Source organism: Anabrus simplex, chromosome 5 (genome assembly GCF_040414725.1).
Source record: "Anabrus simplex isolate iqAnaSimp1 chromosome 5, ASM4041472v1, whole genome shotgun sequence".
NCBI classification, from domain to species: Eukaryota; Metazoa; Arthropoda; class Insecta; order Orthoptera; family Tettigoniidae; genus Anabrus; species Anabrus simplex.
Genome location: NC_090269.1, coordinates 173,124,001 through 173,146,287, shown reverse-complemented (window position 1 = coordinate 173,146,287; position 22,287 = coordinate 173,124,001). Strand labels below are relative to the sequence as shown.

At 42.1% G+C, this 22,287-nt stretch overlaps 1 protein-coding gene across 1 annotated transcript in view; it reads right to left on the bottom strand.

Moving 5' to 3' along the window:
* LOC136874733 (uncharacterized) overlaps positions 1 to 22,287 on the bottom strand; it is a 227,797-nt gene that overhangs the window by 87,661 nt on the left and 117,849 nt on the right. The window lies entirely within an intron of this gene.

Here is a 22,287-nt window from a genome sequence, read left to right as displayed (position 1 = left end):
TAGATGTCTAATATCTAACAACATCTCATCCTGGGTAGGCGAAACGGATGAACATGACACAGAATTACATTTTAACGAAGGAATTTCATAATTACCATCAAATTTGAAAGTGCAATACTTCCACTGAATGTCGAGCACAAGATCGGTGTGAGACTTGAAATCCGCTCCTAATATAATGGGGCAAAACAAATGCTTAGCCACAAACAATTTTACTTTCCAAGTAAATTTAGCAATCCTAATTTTGGCAAAGATGAAACCTAAAATTTCTAATGGAGAAGTGTTAGCCGAAATGCATTGAACCGAAGACGAACAAAAATCAGACAATTTACGGACAGACTTAAATTTCGATTACCATTCAGCCGAAACAATGGAACAAATACTGCCCTAAATGCAGATCAGTATTGAATTGAATCATAGAGCGGTGACGGGTTCATTATTTAATTCAATTTTAAGAAATGGTACAGGTGCGGGGGAATTCGCTGCAATCCTAAGACATTCTTTTGGGCATTCGATTGTTCTGAGTCTGAGATTTCGGACGGTTTATTTGGGGCTGGGCCTTGAAAAGGTGAATTTGCCGACTCAGCCGAAGCCACTAGTCACGTTTGATTATTGGTGGAAGTTGCACCTAAAGTTGAGCAGGAGGGGCGCTATTAGTATTAGGGAAATTCTTGGCTATATGGGAAAACGAGCTGCATTTAAAACAGCCTTGGGATGACCCTGCTCCATGCCTTGTCCCACTTGACTTAATTAATCGACACTTATTCCGAAGATGGTCAGGAGACCCACAAGCATAACATTTGCGGGGTGTGAAGGTTCGGCGAGGAGGAGGCCGAAAATTACTTGACGACGGAGGGGGCTCCTTCGCGACGCGTACGGTGTCGGCATATTTAACCCCTTCGGCTGAGACAGCCATAGCCTCTAACTCGGCAAAAGTTTGCGGATGCGACGCGAAACACAAATATGACCTGTAGGATGGTGAAATTCCTTCCACAATGGCGTGAACAATTTGATCTTCAGGGAAATGTAGAGCAAATACCCTAGTATAGAACTTAATGTCTTGGATGAAGTCGGCAAGATTTTCATCCAGACGCTGTACTATATAATAGTACTTCTGTATTAGAGAGGACCTTGCCCTAGCCGGAATGAAGATTGCCGGAATGTGTGCATGAAAATCTTCAATAGTTGATTGTTCAGCAATTGCTCTTACTATTTTGTCTGAGAGGACGCCAGTGGAATAAGGGTAAATAATCTGAAGGATTTGACACGGGGAAAGCGAAAACACAAGAGCGTGATCCCGAAACTCGACCAAAAATCTTAGAAATGAAATTACATCACTAGTAGAATTAACTGAAAACTTAGAGATACCTCTAAGCAACATAGCCAAAGGGTGAGGTAAGCTACTGAACCCTGGTGACATCGTAGGTAAAGGCCCAGGGGGCGGAGAAGCTGTTTCAGAGAGTGCATTATTCAACACAAATGGAGGAATGGATGTACGACGACCGGACTCAGTTTCTAATGGGGCAAATATTTGTTGAACTCCTACGGACTTTCTACTTTCTTCCCCCTTGGAAGAATCCTCCTCATTAGCTATGTTTGCAACGGTGGCTCGATCGGTCTTTGGAGGAACTGCCCCAGTTAACAACTGACTAACTTTATTTGACATTTTAGGAAGGTGTTCTACAAGATTACTAGCCTCCTTACCTTGAAGTTCATTTAACTTATGAGACAATAGATCGCTCACCCTATTATAAAAATGGTACATTCTAGCCTGTACTCTCTTAAGTTGATTCGGAGATGGATCACCAACTTCAAAAAAACTAACTACAGATGCTAGCTCAGTAGTATTGTCTGTGATAGTGGAGAGAGCCTCATCAATATCTTTCTCTCCCAAAGTTGGGATACTAATTGGCAAATCAAGGGAATCCTTAAGTTTGGTGGTATCGGCCGCAACCGTGCCTCCAGATTGAACATTTCTAATGGTTAATTCATAAATCAACTCCTCCCTGTGCAAATAGCCGGGATGGAGGACTTCGCGAGGGCCGGACATGATGGCAAAAGCTTCACAAATTTAGAAATTTGGAAAAGAAAATTCCAGCAACTGAGAAAATTGTTACAGTTCAAATTAACTTCAGTGTTTAGCCGTCAAAAGGGGCTTAGATGAGACCCATTCAACCACGCTCTGCTACCACTTTTTACGGGTTTACCCGTGGAATGCAGAGGTGAAAGAAGGTGCGAGCTGGAATTGGTCTAACTACAAAGCTGAGATATTGATTAAAATTGCATTAAACGTTATATCTTCAAAAATAGCAAAACAATTTTCACATAAAACTTCAGATTTTAACAAATAACAACAAGTCAAATCAGGTGCAAGACCAGGAAAGCCAAGATTTAGAGATATTTTAAAAATCTGGGCCACAAGCCCTAATTTTTACAATTTCTGAGCACTCAGCTCACAACCACATATTACCAAAGAGCAGAAATCCCCTCATTACATGGAGCACTTGCTCCCACCTAGCAATGTCAAGCCTCCTAGAGCTGACCCGCTCTCAATTTTCTGAGCCTATCAAAGGCCACAACGGACTTTACTATTGACTGCCCTCAAGGCCCACTTACAAAGAAACAGGGGTATCTTCTACCCAACCTAATGGGCCTTAGTAAGAAAATAATAGGTTAAGTTAATGGCCCAAAATGCAAAACCGAATGGTGGCGTGAATATGCACTCCTACATTAAACTTTAAAAAACCTAAGAGGCACTAGGCCGATGAAGCAGGGGCTATTCCCAAACTACGGAGGTGACTCGTATACAGAATAAATTTAACACATTAAGGAAGAGTAGAAGAACGGTTACGAAAACGTAGTCACCTCAAATTCAAAATGGATGGGAGCTCGAGAGGGTAAAGCCCTCTCTATCCCCGATTTACAGTTAAAGTTATATGAAAATTTTACATCAAAACGGCAAAAGTTACATTTTTGGACAGGTAGGTTACATCAAAAATGTTTCGGACCTTTCCCGAGGGTTAAACTGCTGAGGTAGCAAGAAAATAGAGATGTTAAACGACCATTACCTTTGTGAAGAGCTGCTGCCCTAAGGAAGAGGCGCTACCCGCCCCCTGCTACACTTCCATACACTAGGCTAGATGTTGTTCGAGTGGCTGAGAGGCAGGAAAATCAGCAGTTTTTATACTCTCGTGGAAGATTCGAGACCTGTCATGAATAATTAAGACACACCCACAGGCGTTTATTGGGTAGCTTACAGTTACACATCAAAATCGAAGAAGAAAGACACGATTGGCCAAAAATTAATTACAGAAATTCTGGATTGGCTAAGTTCAAAACTGGCGGAAAGAAAATATTTATATTGCCAACCCACAAATGAAAGAACGAAATTTAGTAAAGAACAAACTTATGAATACAAAATTTCTTCAAATAAAGTTCTTCCACTTCGCACCAGTGTGCATGGTCATAGTTTTTTGTAGAGACATCTATCAGAGAATGTCCACACTTCTTGATCAATAGAAAACAAAACAAGTTGAACCCCACACAGTAGTGACTACTTCGTAATCACAAAATTTACGGTAGTGACATCTTCTGAGAAAACTTATGAGTTGATACAGTTGTTAAAGTTCAGAGTTTCTCCAGTAGAGGAGTACTTTAAGGCGGAAAATTAAAGTGTGCCGCGTTGAGGTGTACCAGCCGGTACAATTATAATTATTATTACATCGTTATCCCCTATTTAGAGGTTCGATTGAACCAGCTTTGCTGATGTGTTGGCCTTCTTCTCCTCCCCAAATCTCTTCCTCCTCTCGCTGAGCTCCTTCCTTCGTTCTTCTGTCCAAGTCATAGTGGCTCGGGTGTTGGGTTTGGTTTCAAACTGGTGATTGTCGATTTTGGTTCTGAATTGACATCTGTCCTGTACAATATCTTCCGAGATGTTGATTTTCTGGAGATCTGTTTCAATTTCATGAAGCCACCCGTTCTTGGTTTTAGATGAAAGGGCCGGGTTGAGAATTCTTGTAGTTACTCTGTTACTGTTCATTCTTATAATGCGTCCATAAAATTTCAATTGTCTTTTGGGAAAAGTGTGAGATGTTTTTTTCAGAATGGCAATATATTTCCTGGGATGACATTTGCTTCCATATTCCCTCTAAACAAACTGTGCCAAAACGTTTTCTTAAATTTTTCCGTTCCTGATTCTCCTTGCTTTTGGTTAGAGACACGCCACCACTGATGATGATGATGATTATTAATATTATTATTATTGTACCGGGAAGTACACCTCAATGCCGCGCATTTAAAACTAGCGCCTAAATGAACTGCTCTTTTGGTAAAACAGTGAAAGTGAAACTACACCAACTTGGAACTTTAATCAGAAAATGTCACCACTGAAATATCGAGTTATTTTGTTATTGTGAAGTTTCCTAAACTGACTGAATTTCTCCTAGTTTTGTTTTCCATTCCTCAAGAAGTGTGGACATTCTTCCACAGTTGACACTACTAAAAGACTATGATCATGCACCGTGGTGCGAGGTGTAAGAACTTATAATTCAAAGAAGTTTTGTATTCATAATATTTTACTGATTGATGTTCATTTATTTTTGGGTTTCCAATATTTCCTTTTTTCCGACAGTTTTAAATCTAGCAAATCCCTATTATATGTAACTAATTTTCTACCTCTCACAGGCTTCTTGTTCGATCCTGAAGTGTAACTTTGAATTTGACAAATTACATTGAGAGGGTGTGGCTGATTTATTCCTGAATGATCTCGAACCTTCCCTGAGGGTTTATAAACTGCGGCTTTTCTCGTCTCTTAGCCAATTTATCGTCATCTCACTAAGTGTGTGTGTCCAAGCAGGAGGCGGGCGGCCTCTTTCATCGGTCAGCAGTACATCTACAAGGTAATGGCCACATAACATCTTTCTTTCTTGCTAATTCCGCAGTTTATTCCGAGGGAAAGTTCCGAATCGTTACTATGTAACCTAATTTTCTAAAAATGTAACTTTCTTCCGGCTAATGTAAAAACTTCATAAAATCTTTAACTCTAAATCGGGGATAGAGAGTGATGTACCCTCTCGAGCTCCCCTTCACCTTGGTTTGAGATGACTACGTTTTTATAACTGTTTTTCATTCTGTAATGTGGTAAAGTAATTTCTATACGAGTCACCTCAGTAATTTAGGAATAGGCACTGTTTCATTGGCCTAGAGCCCTTAGGTTTTTAAGTGTTCATTATATTGGAACGTCGTGTGCTTCCATTCCTTTTGTGTTTGGGCCAGTTATTTACCCTGTTCGTCTCCATCAAGGCCCGGTAGGCTGGGTATTAAATACCCGTGTATAAATCACTTTTCATATCGAAGTTGTGCCTTGAGAGGCTAGTGTTTGTAAGTTGATATTGCCTTGAGTAGGCAGTAAGGAACTGAGCCGGTTAGCTCATTTCCAAGTTTTTGCACCTGTAATGTTTGCCTCTGGGGGGCTAGATATTGTGATTTTGGGAGAAAGTGCCCTTGGATTAGGGGATTTTGCCCCTCATTATATAGTTCCTCTTCCTTTTGTAAAATTGTAAAACTAGGGGCATAAAGACCAAAGTGTTAAGGTTCTGAATCTTGGATTTTATTTCCTACCTTGTTTGATGATTGCTACTTGTACTTGTAATATTGTCATGAAAAAATTCATAAGTTTGAAGTTCTGAAAATATAAACTTCAGTTTAAGTTTTAAATTAAATTTTATTTTGTAGTCAGACCTATTCCAGCCCGTGCCTTCTTCAACCTCTTTCTGCTTCACGGGTAACCCCGTACTGTATAAAAATCAGTCTGCAGTGATAAGAATCGAGGGCTTTGAAAAAGAAGCAGCAATCCAGAAAGGAGTGAGGCAAGGCTGCAGTTTGTCCCCTCTCCTTTTCAATGTGTACATAGAACAGGCAGTAAAGGAAATTAAAGAGAAATTTGGAAAGGGAATCACAGTCCAAGGAGAGGAAATCAAAACCTTGAGATTTGCCGATGATATTGTTATTTTATCTGAGACTGCAGAAGATCTCGAGAAGTTGCTGAATGGTATGGATGAAGTCTTGGGTAAGGAGTACAAGATGAAAATAAATAAGTCCAAAACAAAAGTAATGGAGTGCAGTCGAACGAAGGCAGGTGATGCAGGAAATATTAGATTAGGAAATGAAGTCTTAAAGGAAGTAGATGAATATTGTTACTTGGGTAGTAAAATAACTAACGATGGCAGAAGTAAGGAGGACATAAAATGCAGACTAGCACAAGCAAGGAAGAGCTTTCTTAAGAAAAGAAATTTGCTCACTTCAAACATTGATATCGGAATTAGAAAGATGTTTTTGAAGACTTTAGTGTGGAGCGTGGCATTGCATGGAAGTGAAACATGGACGATAACTAGCTCAGAAAGAAAGAGAATAGAAGCTTTAGAAATGTGGTGTTACAGAAGAATGCTGAAGGTGAGATGGATAGATCGAATCACGAATGAAGAGGTACTGAATCGAATTGGTGAGAGGAGATCGATTTGGCTAAATTTGACGAGAAGAAGAGATAGAATGATAGGACACATCTTAAGACACCCAGGACTTGTTCAGTTGGTTTTTGAAGGAAGTGTAGGTGGTAAGAACGGTAGGGGTAGACCAAGGTATGAATATGATAAGCAGATTAGAGCAGATGTAGGAGGCAATAGTTACGTAGAAATGAAAAGGTTAGCACATGATTGGGTGGCATGGAGAGCTGCATCAAACCAGTCTATGGACTGATGACTCAAACAACAACTTACAATTAACTTTACGTCTGTGAAACACAGAGGTGAAAGAAGGTGCCGGGGTGAATGGGTCTAACTACAATGCCAAGAATTGAATTAAAACTTTAACAATATTACAAATGGAAGAAGAATTACTTGGCTAAGGGCATAAATCTCCTAATTCACGGAGCAGTTGCTCCCCAAATGACAATTTCTAGCCTTCTAGAGGCACTCTTTACAATTACAAAACTTGAGAAAGAGCTAACCGGCTCTCCGTTTCTTTCAGCTTCCTCGAGGCAACCTCAAAAATCTTACACTCTCTGGCCTTCCATGGCCCAACTTACAATTTAAAACAGGAGTATCTCGTACCCAACCTATAGGGCCTATGTGGAAACGAACAGGTTAATTAAATGGCACGACTCACAACTTGAATGGAGCGCTACACTGCGCTCCAATATATAGAGAAATTAAATAGTAAGGGGCTCTAGGCCGACGAAACATGGGATATTCCCAAACTACTGAGGTGACTCGAATAAAATTTACTTAATACATTACAGGCAGAAAACCGTTACAAAACATAGTCACCTCAAACTAAGATGAATGGGAGCTCGAGAGAGTACATCCCTCTCTATCCCCGATTTACAGTTAAATATTTTATGAAATTTTTACATCAGCCGGAAGAAAGTTACATTTTAAAAAACGGTTGTTACATACAAAGATATGGACCTTTCCCTAGGGTTAAACTGCAGAGGTATCAAGAAAGATTGAAGTCATGTGGCCATTACAGTATAGATGTTCTAGCTGCTGACGAAAGAGGCCGCCCGCCTCCTGCTAAAAACACTCACTCCAGAAGGTGACGATGAATTGGCAAAGAAACGTGAAAAGCCGCAGTTTATAAACCCTCAGGGAAGGTTCGAGATCATTCAAGACTAAACCAGCCACACCCTCTCAATTTTATTGGTTAAATTCAAAAGTAACACTCAAAATCGAGCAAGAAGCCTGTGATAGGTGGAAAATTAATTACAGAAATTATTGATTAGCTAGATTCAAAACTGGCGGAAAGAAAAAGGAAATATTGCCAACCCAAAAATAAATGAACATCATTCAGTTACAAAACCTAGAAATACAAAACTTCTTTAAATTATATCTTCTTACTCCTCGCACCAGGGTGCATGATCATAGTTTTTAGTAGTGTCATCTGTGGAAGAATGTCCAAAACTTCTTGATGAATGGCAAACAAAACAAGGATAAATTCACTCAGTTTAGGCAACTGCACAATAACAAAACTCCATCATATTTCTATGGTGACATCTTCTATGTAAAGTTTTAAATTGGTGTAGTTTCAGTTTCACTGTTTTACCAATAGAAAGGTTCGTTTTGGCGCTAAATTTTATGCGCGGCGTTGGGGTGTACCTCCCGGTACAGACCTCCCCACCTCCCCAAATATCCTTCCTTGGGGTGACACAGAAGAATTTGAGAAAACATTTTCAGGAAGAGAAAAAAACTAAGCCATTTTTAAATTGATTGGGAGAAACTTGTTTAACTCCAGCTTTAATGTGTCCTTTTCGTTGGAGAGTATTAACCACATGTTGATAGTTTTGATGGCAAGAGAGGCCGCCCCTGCCTATACCCAATTAAGGTCGTCCGGACCCCTCAAGTTCCCTCAGATACACCTCTCCTGCTACTATGAGAGGGGTAGTCGTGGTGATGGTCGCCGAAGATTAGAACTATATGTGCGGTCCCCAGGTGAGTTGGCGGTAGGGTCACCGCACTTCAGCCTTTGCAGGAAAGATGCACTCCGGCGCGCCGTTCGCAGGGAGTCTTCACGGGAGTGGAGTGGGCGCTTACCCCACTTCAGTTGCAATACGGCGGCGAACAGCTGAGGGGGCACTGGAACAGTAAGATCTAGGCGACGGAGAAGTGTTGTTGCAGACTCGAGATTACGATCTTTATTGGTGATGCAGAGGGGTGGGCGGCGTGGAAAGTGTTTAAGTGCTAATACTGTGGAGATGCATGAGACGGGAGCTTGGTAATGGCCACTAAGGAATAGACAGCAGGAATACCAGAGGGGAAGATCGTACATACAGATCATATATATAAGTAAATAAAATAATTTGGGGCAGAAGGCCTCTAAAAAATACAACCTTCAAAATCCTGCTAAACTTTTAACGGCAAAAAAGGTACGTCAATCATACAGGTTTCACTCGAGAGAGATGGACCCTAAGGATCCTCTCTGTGGCTGGATTGCTCACTAATAATGCAACTGGTGTCAAAAAATCCAATACAATCCACGGCCCAAGAAATCTGGGGTAAGCTTGCCCGCGGGAACAAAGTTTCTAACCATGACTTGATCTCCGACTTTTAAATTGGTGGGCCTCCGTCCACGGTCATATCTTTCCCTAACCTTTTCATGGAACACCTTAAGATTGGCCTTAGCCTTTTTCCATAGATCTCTAATATTATCGGGATCTATTGTCTCTGGCAATACATCATTAAGTGACCAAAGGTTAGAGAGGCGTGTGAGGAACAAATTTAAACATAAGAGAAGCAGGTGTGAACTTATGGGCCCCATGAACCGCTGAATTTAAAGCAAAGGCCAACCAATGCAGGGACGTATCCCACCTAGAATGATTTTCATGATGAAATGCGATGAGAGCTGATCTAAGATTACGATTGATCCGCTCAGCCAGAGATGGTTGAGGATAATACGCCGATGTAGTTACATGTGATATAGACAAATCAAAACAGAATTTACGGAAGAGATTGTATGTAAATGCCTTAGCATTATCAGAATCAAAAGAAGCAAATATGGTATTTAAACAAGAAATGGTGGACTGAGCGGTACCCAGCTTAGTCGGAAATATCCAGGAGAACCTAGTGAAACCATCTACAAACACAAGAATTAATGTGTTACGGAGATTTCCGTGGTAGTTAGAGGTGAAAGAAGGTGCGGGTGTGAACAGGTCTCAAGCTACGACATTAGAGTTCATGTAAAATTTAACAAGGTTATATTTTCTTTATAAAATCAAAAAAATAACAAGCATGGCAGGTACAGAGTAGCAAGGCCACAATTCGAGAATGTACAATTACAGAGTTACCGGATGGGCTCCGAGAGCCAAACCCACAATACTTGAACAATTAGCCCAATTTTACAATATACAGGAATTCAACAAAGGAGCAGAAGACCCCAATCATGCCCAGGAGCACTTGCTCCAAAATTACACAGTAAAGCCCGCTCGAGGCACACAGAAATCAAATTTCAAAAGAGCAATACGCTCTCAATGTTCTGGCCTATAAAAGACCACACCAAACTTGACTTTCAAGCTGTCCTCTAAGGACATAAACACAGGGGTAAGATACCCAACCTACTGAGGCCTATTAAATGAGAAAAGATTAATTACATTGCCTCTAAACTACCAATTTGAGAGGAGGCGAACTGCACTCCTAATGCATTTGTTTAAAACCCTAACCTGGCTCTAGGCCACTAATGCAAGGGCTAATCCCATACTACAGAGGTGAGTTTAGAAAAGAACAATTTACATTACATTAAGGAAGAATCGGTTGTGAGAAATAAGTTCACCTCAACACAATATGAGTGGGAGCTCGAGAGGGTTAAGCACTCTCTATCCCAATATATAGCTTAAAGGATAGAATAAATACAAGGTATCTTTACATTTTAGGGAAAGTTACATGGTGGATACGCTTCGGACCCGCCCCGAGAGTTAAACTGCTGAGCTAGCAAGAAAAGAAGTTATTAAAAGGCCATTACCTTGGTGTAGAACTGCTCTCCGAAGAAAGAGGCGCTTCCCGCCCCATGCTATGTACTTTACACACAGAAAGATGGAGCAGAAGTGGCCCAGAGACGCCAAAATCAGCAGTTTATATACTCTCGCGGAAAGTTCGAGGCGTTTCAGGGAAGAAAACACCCGCCCACAATCACTTTATTGAAGATTTTTGGAGAAGATACACCTGATTGGTTAGAAATTAATTTTAAAAATTCGGGATTGGCTAAATACAAAACAAGGGGAAAGAAAGGGGTATACAGCCAACTTAAACAATAACAGAAAGAAATTTAACAAGAAACAAACTTTTGAAATAAAACTTTCTCTAAAAAACAGTTCATTCACTTCGCACTAGGGTGCACTATTGTTGATCTTCAGTAGTGTCCTCTAGAAGAGAAAGTTCACACTTCTTACAATAGGGAAACAAAAATGCGTCGAAAACGACCCAGTTCAGAAACTACAACATTTCCCAGTAGTGACATCTTCTGAGAAACTTGAAAATGAATACCGTAGATAAAGTTCAGACTTCCTCCAGCAGAGGAGTTTCAATTGGCGCAAATTTTAAATAAGCGGCGTGGAGGTGTACCGCCCGGTACAGACCTCCCCCCCCCCAAAAAGTTCCTCCAAGGGGTAACACAGAAGAACATAAACTTTTGTTTGAAAATAAGGTCCAAGTTATGATGTTGATATGGAGATTAATTGCAGAAGCATTTATAAAAATTTTCTAAATTTGGTTTGATCCAGTTTCAAAATACTTGTTGTAACAGTTGAAGTAATGTCTTTATGTTTGTAGGAATTGAATTCAGAAGAAAAACTTTTAATACTTGAAAGTGAAGAAAAATTTTCAAAGTCCACCAAATATTGCTGTTGAATTCCCAAGTGTAGTAATTGCTGATAGTAAATGTCCATGTAGTTGATTAAATTGGATGGCCAGACCGGCCGCTGCAGCTTGTGTCCAGAGGAGGCCGCTCGGACCCCTCAAGTACCCTGAGATACCGCTCGCCCGCACTATGAGAGGAGTAGTGGTGTTGAAGCACGCCGCGACCGCGGTGAACATATACAGGCTGCGGGTCAGTAGCAGGTCGTGCGCCGCGCATCAGCCTCGGCCGGGAGGAGGGTTCCGGCTCGGCGTGCACATGTCGTCCACGCTGGAGGAGAGGGGGCCCTTCCTCTATCCCAGTCGCGGCACGGCGCCGCGCGGCTGCGGGGGCACTGAAACATTAAAGCTAGGCGGCAGAATTTGTTGGACCGTCATCTTTTTTTTTTTAGGGCACAGGCTTTGTGGAGAGGTTGAGGGGCCAGCGGCGTGCAGATATCCATGGCATTAAATAAGCTACTGTGTAGAGTGGAGCAGGAGACGGGAGCGTGGTAATGGCCGTGGCAAGGACAGGATGGCAGTTTAACGGTTCGGGTCAGGTTTTACAAAAAATGCTTACATATAAAACAAAATATTATAGAAGGGGCAGAAAGCCTTAAAAGTGAAACTCAAAAAAAAATATAACCTTCATATTCCTTTCAAGATTATATAAAGCAAGTTAGCACAGAAATTATACAGGTTTCACCTGCGACAGGTGAAACCTAAATATCCTCTCGGTGGCTGGATTGCTTAATAACAACGTAACCGGTGTAAGGAAATCGAGAATTCTGCACGGCCCATGAAATCTGGGGGAAAGCTTGCCCGCGGGAACAAAATTCTTGACCATCACTTGGTCGCCTACCTTCAAATTGGTGGGTCTCGGTCCACGATCATACCTTTCCCTAACCTTTTCATGAGACACTTTAAGATTGGCTTTACCCTTCTTCCAAAGATCTTTGATATTATCCGGATCTATTGTCTCTGGCAGAATGTCACTCAGAGACCAGAGGTTAGAGAGCGGTGTGTTGGGAACAAACTTGAACATCAAAGAGGCTGGAGTAAATTTATGTGATTCATGAACCGCCGAATTCAAAGCAAAAGCCAACCAATGCAGGGACGTGTCCCACCTGGAATGATCTTCATGATGATGGGCAATAAGCGCGGACCTGAGATTACGGTTAACCCGTTCAGCCAGAGATGGTTGAGGGTAATAAGCAGAAGTAGTCACATGAGAGATGGACAGGTCAAAGCAGAATTTACGAAATAGATTAGATGTAAACGCCTTAGCATTATCAGACACAATATATTGACACGGGCCAAAAGAAGCAAAGATAGAATTTAGACAAGTAATGGTGGACTGAGCTGTAGCCAGCTTAGTCGGAAATAACCAGGAAAATCTTGTAAAACCATCTACGCATACAAAGATGAACTTGTTGGCATTTCCCTTTGACTGGGGGAAGGGTCCTACATAATCAATATACAGGCGATCCATGGGGCGCGACGCTTGATGCGAAGACAAAAGGCCTACCTTGGTGGACATAGTAGGTTTACTAAGCAAACAAGATTTACAAGCTTTTACTAGTTCACGGATTTCACCGTCCATACCTTTCCAGATGAACATTTCACGAATCTTTTCACGAGTTTTAAAGATACCCAGATGCCCTCCTAATGGGGCTTCATGATAATACTTGAAGATCATAGGTACAAGAACCGCTGGAACGACAACCTTCATCATCTTATCCTGCCTTGATGGGCAACATAAAACACCATTCCTCAGAACATAAGGGACGACGTGTTCCCCAGAAGAAAGGGTTTCCATTATCGGAGCCAGCGTCGGATCTTCACGTTGGTATTTCTCGATATCCCTAAAGAGCATGGGAGCATCTGTTAAGATGGCATTAACATCAGATAGTATGGACTCGGGAGGTGATGAACTGTTGACCGATTCATGGGTCTCAACGTCGTTGGAAAACATACGGCTGAGTCCATCAGCGACAACATTTTCGGTACCTCGGATATGCCTGACATCGAATTGGAAGGCAGAAATACGGATGGCCCAAAGGGCTATACGACCAGTACGACGCGGCCTACCTAAGACCCAGCTTAAGGCTTGATTATCTGTCTCCAAGTCGAATTTGACATGTTCCAGATAGAGACGGAACTTTTCTAAGGCAAATAAGACTGCCAAACCTTCGAGCTCATATATGGAATACTTGGCTTCTTGAGCCGACAAGGTCCTAGATGCATAGGCGATGGGTCGCCTCCCTAGTTCAGTCTCTTGAAGAAGGACTGCAGCTACTGCTGACGACGACGCGTCGGTTTGGACGATGAATTTCTTTGAGAAATCAGGCATAGCAAGGACAGGGGCATTACAGAGAGCTAATTTAAGATCTTCAAAAGCGGCTTGTTGAGAAGGTCCCCACTCGAATTTGATGCCTTTCCTACGAAGAAGGTTCAAGGGCGCCGCTCTATTAGCGAAGTTAGGAATAAACTTCCTGAAAAAATTCACCATACCAATGAACCTGGCGATACCTTTAATGTCCTTGGGAGGTTTAAAATCACGGATGGCCTGTGTTCTAGAATGATCGACGGCAACACCATCAGGTGACACAATATGCCCTAGGAATGACATAGAGGGCTTAGCAAAGGCAACCTTGGACAACTTGACAGTTAACCCAGCTTTACGAACGCGATTGAGAACTTCTCGCAGATGATCTAGATGTTCTTCAAAGGTCTCCGGAAATACGACATCATCCAAGAAGTGATACAAGTACTCAAATTTGATGTCGGAGAAGACCCTATCTAGCAGTCTAGTGAGTACAGCTGCTCCCGTGGGGAGCCCGAAAGGCTCGCGGTTGTATTCGTATAAATTCCAGTCCGTGGCAAACGCTGTAAGATGTTTAGACTCTTCCGCAAGGGGAATTTGATTGTAGGCCTGATTCAGGTCCAAGATAGTAAAGAACTTGGCCTTACGAAACCATGAAAAACAAGAATGAAGTTCAGGAAGGGGCACAGATTTAACACCACCTTCCGATTGAGAGCCCTATAATCAATGACAGGCCTGAAGCCACCTTGGGGTTTCGGGACTAGAAAAATAGGCGAAGAATACGCCGACTTAGAGGGCCTAATAATACCATCCTTCAACATCTGATCGATGATTTCTTTCAGAGCCTTCATTTTTTGTGGAGATAGCCTATAAGGTGGAAAACGGACAGGAATCGAATCCGTGACCTCAGTTTTGTATTCAATAAGGTCAGTAACACCAAGAGTATCAGAGAACACCTCTGGAAACGACTGACACAACTTACGAATACTATCAGCCTGCTCCTCAGGTAGATGTCTAAGGTCTAACAACATCTCATCCTGGGTAGGCGAAATAGATGAACATGATGCAGGATTACATTTTAACAAGGGGATTTTACAATTGGAATCAAATTTGAATGTGCACGATTTACTCTGAGGATCGAGCACAAGACCAGTGTGAGAAATGAAGTCCGCTCCCAATATGATGGGGCAAGACAAGTGCTTAGCCACAAACAGTTTGATTTTCCATGTAAATTTAAAAATACGAATTTTGACCTGTACAGAACCTAGAATTTCTAATGGAGATGAATTAGCCGAAACATATTGAACAGTAGATGAGCCATAGTCAGGTAGTTTACAAACAGATTTCAATTTTGAATACCATTGGTCCGAAATAATTGAACAAACACTGCCTGAATCTAATAGAGCGGTTATAGGCTCGTTATTTCACTCAATCTTAAGAAAAGGAACAGGTGCGGGGGAACCCGCCGCAATCCTAAGACACTCTTTGTGGCATTCAAAAGATGGATTTGCAGATTGAACGTTCTCTGAATTTTCGACCAGATTACCAGGGGCTGAGCCTCGGGAAGGGGGATAAGTCGACTCAGCCGAAGCCACTAGTCATTTTTTATTATTGGCATTGGTGGAATTTGCACCAGAAGTTGAGCAGGATGAGGTGCTATTTGAGTTTGGGCAATTCTTGGCGATATGTGAGAAAGCTCCACATTTAAAACAGCCTTGTGATGAACCAGCTCCATTATTTTCCCTACTAGACTTGATCAGTGGACACATATTGCGAAGATGGTCAGGCGACCCGCAAGCATAACATTTACGGGGTGTGACTGGTCGGCGAGGTGGAGGCCGAAGATTACTAAAAGAGGGAGGGGGTTCTTTCGCGACACGCAAAGAATCGGCGTATCTAACTCCTTCCGCTGAGACGGCCAATGCTTCAAGTTCAGAGAAAGTTTGCGGGCACGCCGCGAAACACAAATATGACCTATAGGATGGTGAAATTCCTTCTACAATAGCCTGTACAATCTGATCTTCAGGAAAATGAAGAGCAAACACCCTAGTATAAAACTTAATGTCTTGTATGAAATCAGCCAGATTTTCATCCAATCTCTGTACTCGATAATAGTACTTCTGAATCAGAGATGACCTCGCGCGGGCGGGAATAAAATTTGCAAGCAAGTGTGCATGAAAATCTTCAATAGATGACTGTTCAGCTATGGCTCTTACTATTTTGTCAGAGAGAATACCAATTGCATAAGGATAGATGATTTGCAAAATTTGACATGGAGAAAGAGAAAAAACAAGGGCATGATCCTGAAATTCAACTAAAAACCTTAAGAAAGAAATAACTTCACTGGTGGAGTTGACAGAAAACTTCGAGATACCTCTGAGCAACATTGCCAATGGATGAGGCAAACTGCTGAACCCAGGTGACATAGTCGGTAAAGGTTTAAGTGGCAAAGAAGTTAATTCAGAACGTACATTATTCAATGAGTTACGGCGTTCAGACACGTTGTCTAATGGGGCAGAGATAGTTTGAGCAGCAACGGTTATCCTATTGACTTCTCCCTTAGGAGGCTCTTCCTCGCTAGCTGCATTCATCGATGTGGGTTGATCGATTTTGGGAGGAACTTCCCCAGTTAACAATTGGGTAACCTTACTGGATAATTCAGAAATATTTTCAAGCAACATACTAGCTTCCTACCTCTGAACGTCATTCAACTTCAGAGACAACAGATCGTTAACTCTATTTGAAAAATGATATAGCCTGGCTTGCACACGCTTAATTTGATTAGGAGAAGGATCATTTTCGTCAAAAAAACTAACTACAGATGCTAGCCCAGTAGTATTCTCGGCGATCGTGGAAAGAGAGTCGTCAATTTCTTTCTCTCCCAAAGTGGGGATGGAAATGGGCAAATCAAGGGACTCTCTAAGCTTGTTTGTGTCTACTGCAACCGTGCCTCCAGATTGCACATTTCTGATAGTTAACTCATAGATCAACTCCTCCTTGCGCAAATAGTTAAGATGGAGAACATCGCGAGGGCCGGGCATGATGACAGAACAATTTTGAAAAAATCAAAAAATTCCAGCAACTGAGAAAATTGTTAGAGTTCGAATCAAAACAATGTTTAGCCGTCAAAAGGGGCTAAATTGAGACCCATTCCACCACGCTCTGCTACCTCTTGTTACGGAGATTTCCGTGGTAGTTAGAGGTGAAAGAAGGTGCGGGTGTGAACAGGTCTCAAGCTACGACATTAGAGTTCATGTAAAATTTAACAAGGTTATATTTTCTTTATAAAATCAAAAAAATAACATGCATGGCAGGTACAGAGTAGCAAGGCCACAATTCGCCAATTACAGAGTTACCGGATGGGCTCCGAGAGCCAAACCCACAATACTTGAACAATTAGCCCAATTTTACAATATACAGGAATTCAACAAAAGGGCAGAAGACCCCAATCATGCCCAGGAGCACTTGCTCCAAAATTACACAGTAAAGCCTGCTCGAGGCACACAGAAATCAAATTTCAAAAGAGCAATACGCTCTCAATGTTCTGGCCTATAAAAGACCACACCAAACTTGACTTTCAATCTGTCCTCTAAGGACATAAACACAGGGGTAAGATACCCAACCTACTGAGGCCTATTAAATGAGAAAAGATTAATTACATTGCCTCTAAACTACCAATTTGAGAGGAGGCGAACTGCACTCCTAATGCATTTGTTTAAAACCCTAACCTGGCTCTAGGCCACTAATGCAAGGGCTAATCATCCCATACTACAGAGGTGAGTTTAGAAAAGAACAATTTACATTACATTAAGGAAGAATCGGTTGTGAGAAATAAGTTCACCTCAACACAATATGAGTGGGAGCTCGAGAGGGTTAAGCACTCTCTATCCCAATATATAGCTTAAAGGATAGAATAAATACAAGGTATCTTTACATTTTAGGGAAAGTTACATGGTGGAAACGCTTCGGACCCGCCCCGAGAGTTAAACTGCTGAGCTAGCAAGAAAAGAAGTTATTAAAAGGCCATTACCTTGGTGTAGAACTGCTCCCCGAAGAAAGAGGCGCTTCCCGCCCCCTGCTATGTACTTTACACACAGAAAGATGGAACAGAAGTGGCCCAGAGACCCCAAAATCAGCAGTTTATATACTCTCGCGGAAAGTTCGAGGCGTTTCAGGGAAGAAAACACCCGCCCACAATCACTTTATTGAAGATTTTTGGAGAAGATACACCTGATTGGTTAGAAATTAATTTTAAAAATTCGGGATTGGCTAAATACAAAACAAGGGGAAAGAAAGGGGTATACAGCCAACTTAAACAATAACAGAAGGAAATTTAACAAGAAACAAACTTTTGAAATAAAACTTTCTCCAAAAAACAGTTCTTTCACTTCGCACTAGGGTGCACTATTGTTGATCTTCAGTAGTGTCCTCTAGAAGAGAAAGTTCACACTTCTTACAATAGGGAAACAAAAATGCGTCGAAAACGACCCAGTTCAGAAACTACAACATTTCCCAGTAGTGACATCTTCTGAGAAACTTGAAAATGAATACCGTAGATAAAGTTCAGACTTCCTCCAGCAGAGGAGTTTCAATTGGCGCAAATTTTAAATAAGCGGCGTGGAGGTGTACCGCCCGCTACAAATGTATTGGCGTTCCCCTTTGATTGTTTGAAGGGTCCGACGTAGTCTATATAGAGACGTTCCATGGGGCGCGACGCTTGATGGGAAGATAATAGACGTAGCTTAGTGGACAAGGTGGGCTTACTAAGCAAGATTGATTTACAAGCTTTCACCAATTCACGAATTTCGCCTTCCATACCTTTCCAAATGAATATCTCCCGGATCTCTTCAAGAGTTTTGAAGATGCAAAATGCCCCTCCCCCCCCCCCCAGTGGGGTCTCATGATAGTACATGAAGATCATACGCACAAGAACAGCTGGAACCACTACTTTCATCTTTTGGTCATGCCTTGACGGGCAACATAAAACCCCGTTCCTCAGTACATAATTGACGACATGCTCCCCAGAAGAAAGTATTTCAATAATAGGGGCCAGCATATGATCTTCACGTTGATATTTTTCAATATCCCTAAACAACATGGGAGCATCAGTTAGAATGGCATTAACTCTCGAAGGTATGAGCGTGGGAAGAGAAGAACTATCTTCCTGTTCGGTGGTCTCCACATCCTGAGAAAACATGCAGCTTAGTCCATCCGCTGCAACATCTTTGGATGCTCTGATATGCCTAACATCAAACTGGAAGGCAGAAATCCTGATGGCCCAACGGCCTATACGCCCTGTACGACGCGGCCTAGCTAAGACCCAACTTAAAGCCTGATTATCTGTTTCCAGTTCGAACTTGACGTGTTCCAGATAGAGTCGGAACTTCTCTAATGCAAATAAGACTGCCCAACCCTCAAGTTCATAGATGGAATATTTAGGCACTTGGTATGAGATTGTGCTAGACACATAAGCTATGGTTCGTCTTCCGAGTTCAGTTGCCTGAAGAAGGACTGCAGCCACCGCCGATGATGAGGCGTCGGTTTGGACAATGAATTTCTTCGAAAAATTAGGCATTGCAAGAAACGGGGCGTTACAAAGAGCTAATTTCAGATCTTCAAAAGCGGCTTGTTGAGACGGCCCCCACTCAAATTTGAAGCCTTTCCTACGAAGTAAGTTCAAGGGCGCCGCTCTCTTAGTGAGGTTAGGAATAAATTTCCTGAATAAATTCACCATGCCAATGAATCTGGCTATACTTTTGATGTCCTTATGAGGTTTGAAATTACGGAATGCCTGTGTTCTGGAATGATCGATACAAACACCATCGGACGACACAATATGCCCTAGGAAAGACATAAAAGGTTTAGAGAAAACTACCTTAGATAATTTGACAGTTAACCCAGCCTTACGAAGGCGATCGAGTACTTCCTTTAGATGATCAATCTGTTCTTCAAAGGTCTCAGAAAATACGACGTCATCATCAAGATAATGATACAAGTATTCAAATTTGATGTCGGAGAAAACCCTATATAGCAGTCTCGTGAGCACAGCTGCCCCGTGGGGAGCACGAAAGGCACGCGTTTGTACTCATACAAGTTCCAATCCGTGGCAAATGCTGTTAGATGTTTCGAATCCTCAGCTAGACGGATCTGATTGGACGCCTGATTGAGATCCAGGATGGTAAAGAACTTAGCTTTCCGGAACCATGAAAAACAAGAGTGAAGGTGAGAAAGAGGCACAGATAGTAACACCACCTTCCGATTTAAAGGCCTACAATTAATGACAGGACTGAAGCCACCTTGCGTTTTCGGCACCAGAAAAATGGGCGATGAATACGCCGACTTAGAGGGTCGAATAGTACCATCTGTTACGGAGATATCCGTGGTAGGTAGAGGTGAAAGAAGGTGCGGGTGTGAATGGGTTTCAAGCTACGAAATTAACGTGCAATGTAAAATTAATTTAAAATTTAACTAGGTTATATTTTCTTTTCAAAAACAAGAGATAACAATCATAACAGGTACAGAGTAGCAAAAATGTAGGTACAATATTACTGGATTCGGGCTCAGTGCCCTTACTTCATAACTCTCGGGCAATCAGCCCCGCCTTACTCCAAAAAATTTTAGCCAAGGGGCAGAAAACCCCATTCATGCCCAGGAGCACTGGCTCCAAACATTACACATAAAGCCTGCACGAGGCATACAGAAACAAATTTCAAAGAGCGATCCGCTCTCAAAATTGTAAGCCTATCACAAGGCCACACCAAACTCTACCTTCAAGCTGTCCTCTAAGGACGTATTCACAGGGGTAAAATACCCAACCTACTGAGGTCTATTACATGAAAAGAAGGTTGATTACATGACCTCTAAAATAACAATTTGAGAGGAGGCGATCTTGCACTCCTAATACACTTTGTTTTTAAAACCTAATCTGGCTCTGGGCCGCTAACGCAAGGGCTAATCCCATACTACAGAGGTGACTTAGAGAAGAACACTTTACATTACATAAACGAAGGATAGTTTGAGAAAATACGTTCACCTCAAAACAAATGTGAGTGGGAGCTCGAGAGGGTTAGCACTCTCTATCCCAATATGTAGCTTTACAAGAAAAAGATGAAAAGAGTAATTACATTTTAGGAAAAGGTTACATGATGGAAATGCTTCGAACCCGCCGCGAGTGTTAAACTGCCGACCTAGCAAGAAAAGAAGTTATAAATAGGCCATTACCTGGTGTTGAACGGCTGAAGAAGAAAGAGGCGCTTCCCGCCTCCTGCTATGTACTTAATACACTGAAAGATGGAACAGAAGTGGCCTGGAGACCCTAAAATCAGCAGTTTATATCCTCTCGCGGAAGATTCTAGGCGTTAGGGGAAATAAAACACCCTCCCTCAAAGTTTTTATTGGCTAGGGAAAAGAAACCCCTACATAGAGGAAGAAGAAACACATTATTGGTGGAAAATTAATTAAAGAAATTCGGGATTGGCTAGATCCAAAATAAGGGGAAAAAGAGGGGTATACAGCCAACTTAAACCATGACAGAAAGAAATTTAACAAAGAACAAACTCTTGAAATAAACATTTCTCCAACAAAATAGTTCTTTGATTTCGCACTAGGTTGCACTATCGTAATTCTTCAGTAGTGTCCTCTAGAAGAGAAAGTTCACACTTCTTACTTCAAGCGAAACAAAGACACATCAAAAATGACACAGTTCACAAACTCAAAAATTTCCAAGTGGTGACATCTTCTGAGAAACGAGAAAATCAATAGAGTAGATAAAGTTCAGATTTCCACCAGAAGAGGAATTTCAACTGGCGCAACTTTTAAATGACCGGAGTAGAGGTGTACCGCCCGGTACAGACCTCCCCCCCCAAAAGTTCCTCCAAGGGGTAACACAGAAGAGCATAACTTTTGATTGAAAGTAAGGTCCAAGTTTTAATGTGAATGTGAAGATAGTTTGCAGTAGCATTTACAAGATTTCTTAATTCAGTTTCAAAATGTTGTTGTTGCAGGTGAATGAAAGTCTTTATGTTTGTAGAATTTGAATTTCTGAAGATAAACTTTTAATACTTAAAGGTGAAGAAAAATTTTGCAATGTCCACCAAATATTGTTGTTGAATTCCCAAGTGTAGTTATTGCTTATGGTGACTGTCCATGTAGTTGATGTAGATTGAGTCGGATGGCCAGACCGGCCGTTGCAGCTTGCGTCCAACGGAGGCCGCTCGGACCCCTCAAGTACCCTGAGATACCGCTCGCCCGCACTATGAGGGGAGCAGAGGTGTTGAAGTACGCCGCGCCCGCGGTGAACAGATACAGGCTGCGGGCATGTAGCAGGTCGTGCGCCGCACATCAGCCTTGGCCGGGAGGAGAGCTCCGGCTCGCCGTGCACATGTCGTCCTCGCTGGAGAGGAGGGGGCCCATCCCCCTCCCCAGTCGCTGCACGGCGCTGCGCGGCTGCGGGGGCGCTGAAACATTAAAGCTAGGCGGCAGAATTGTGTTGGACAATCATCTTCTTTGAGGGTACAGGCTTGTGGAGAGGTTGAGGGGCCAGCGGCGTGTAGATATCCATGGCATTTACTATTATGAAGCCACAGTGTA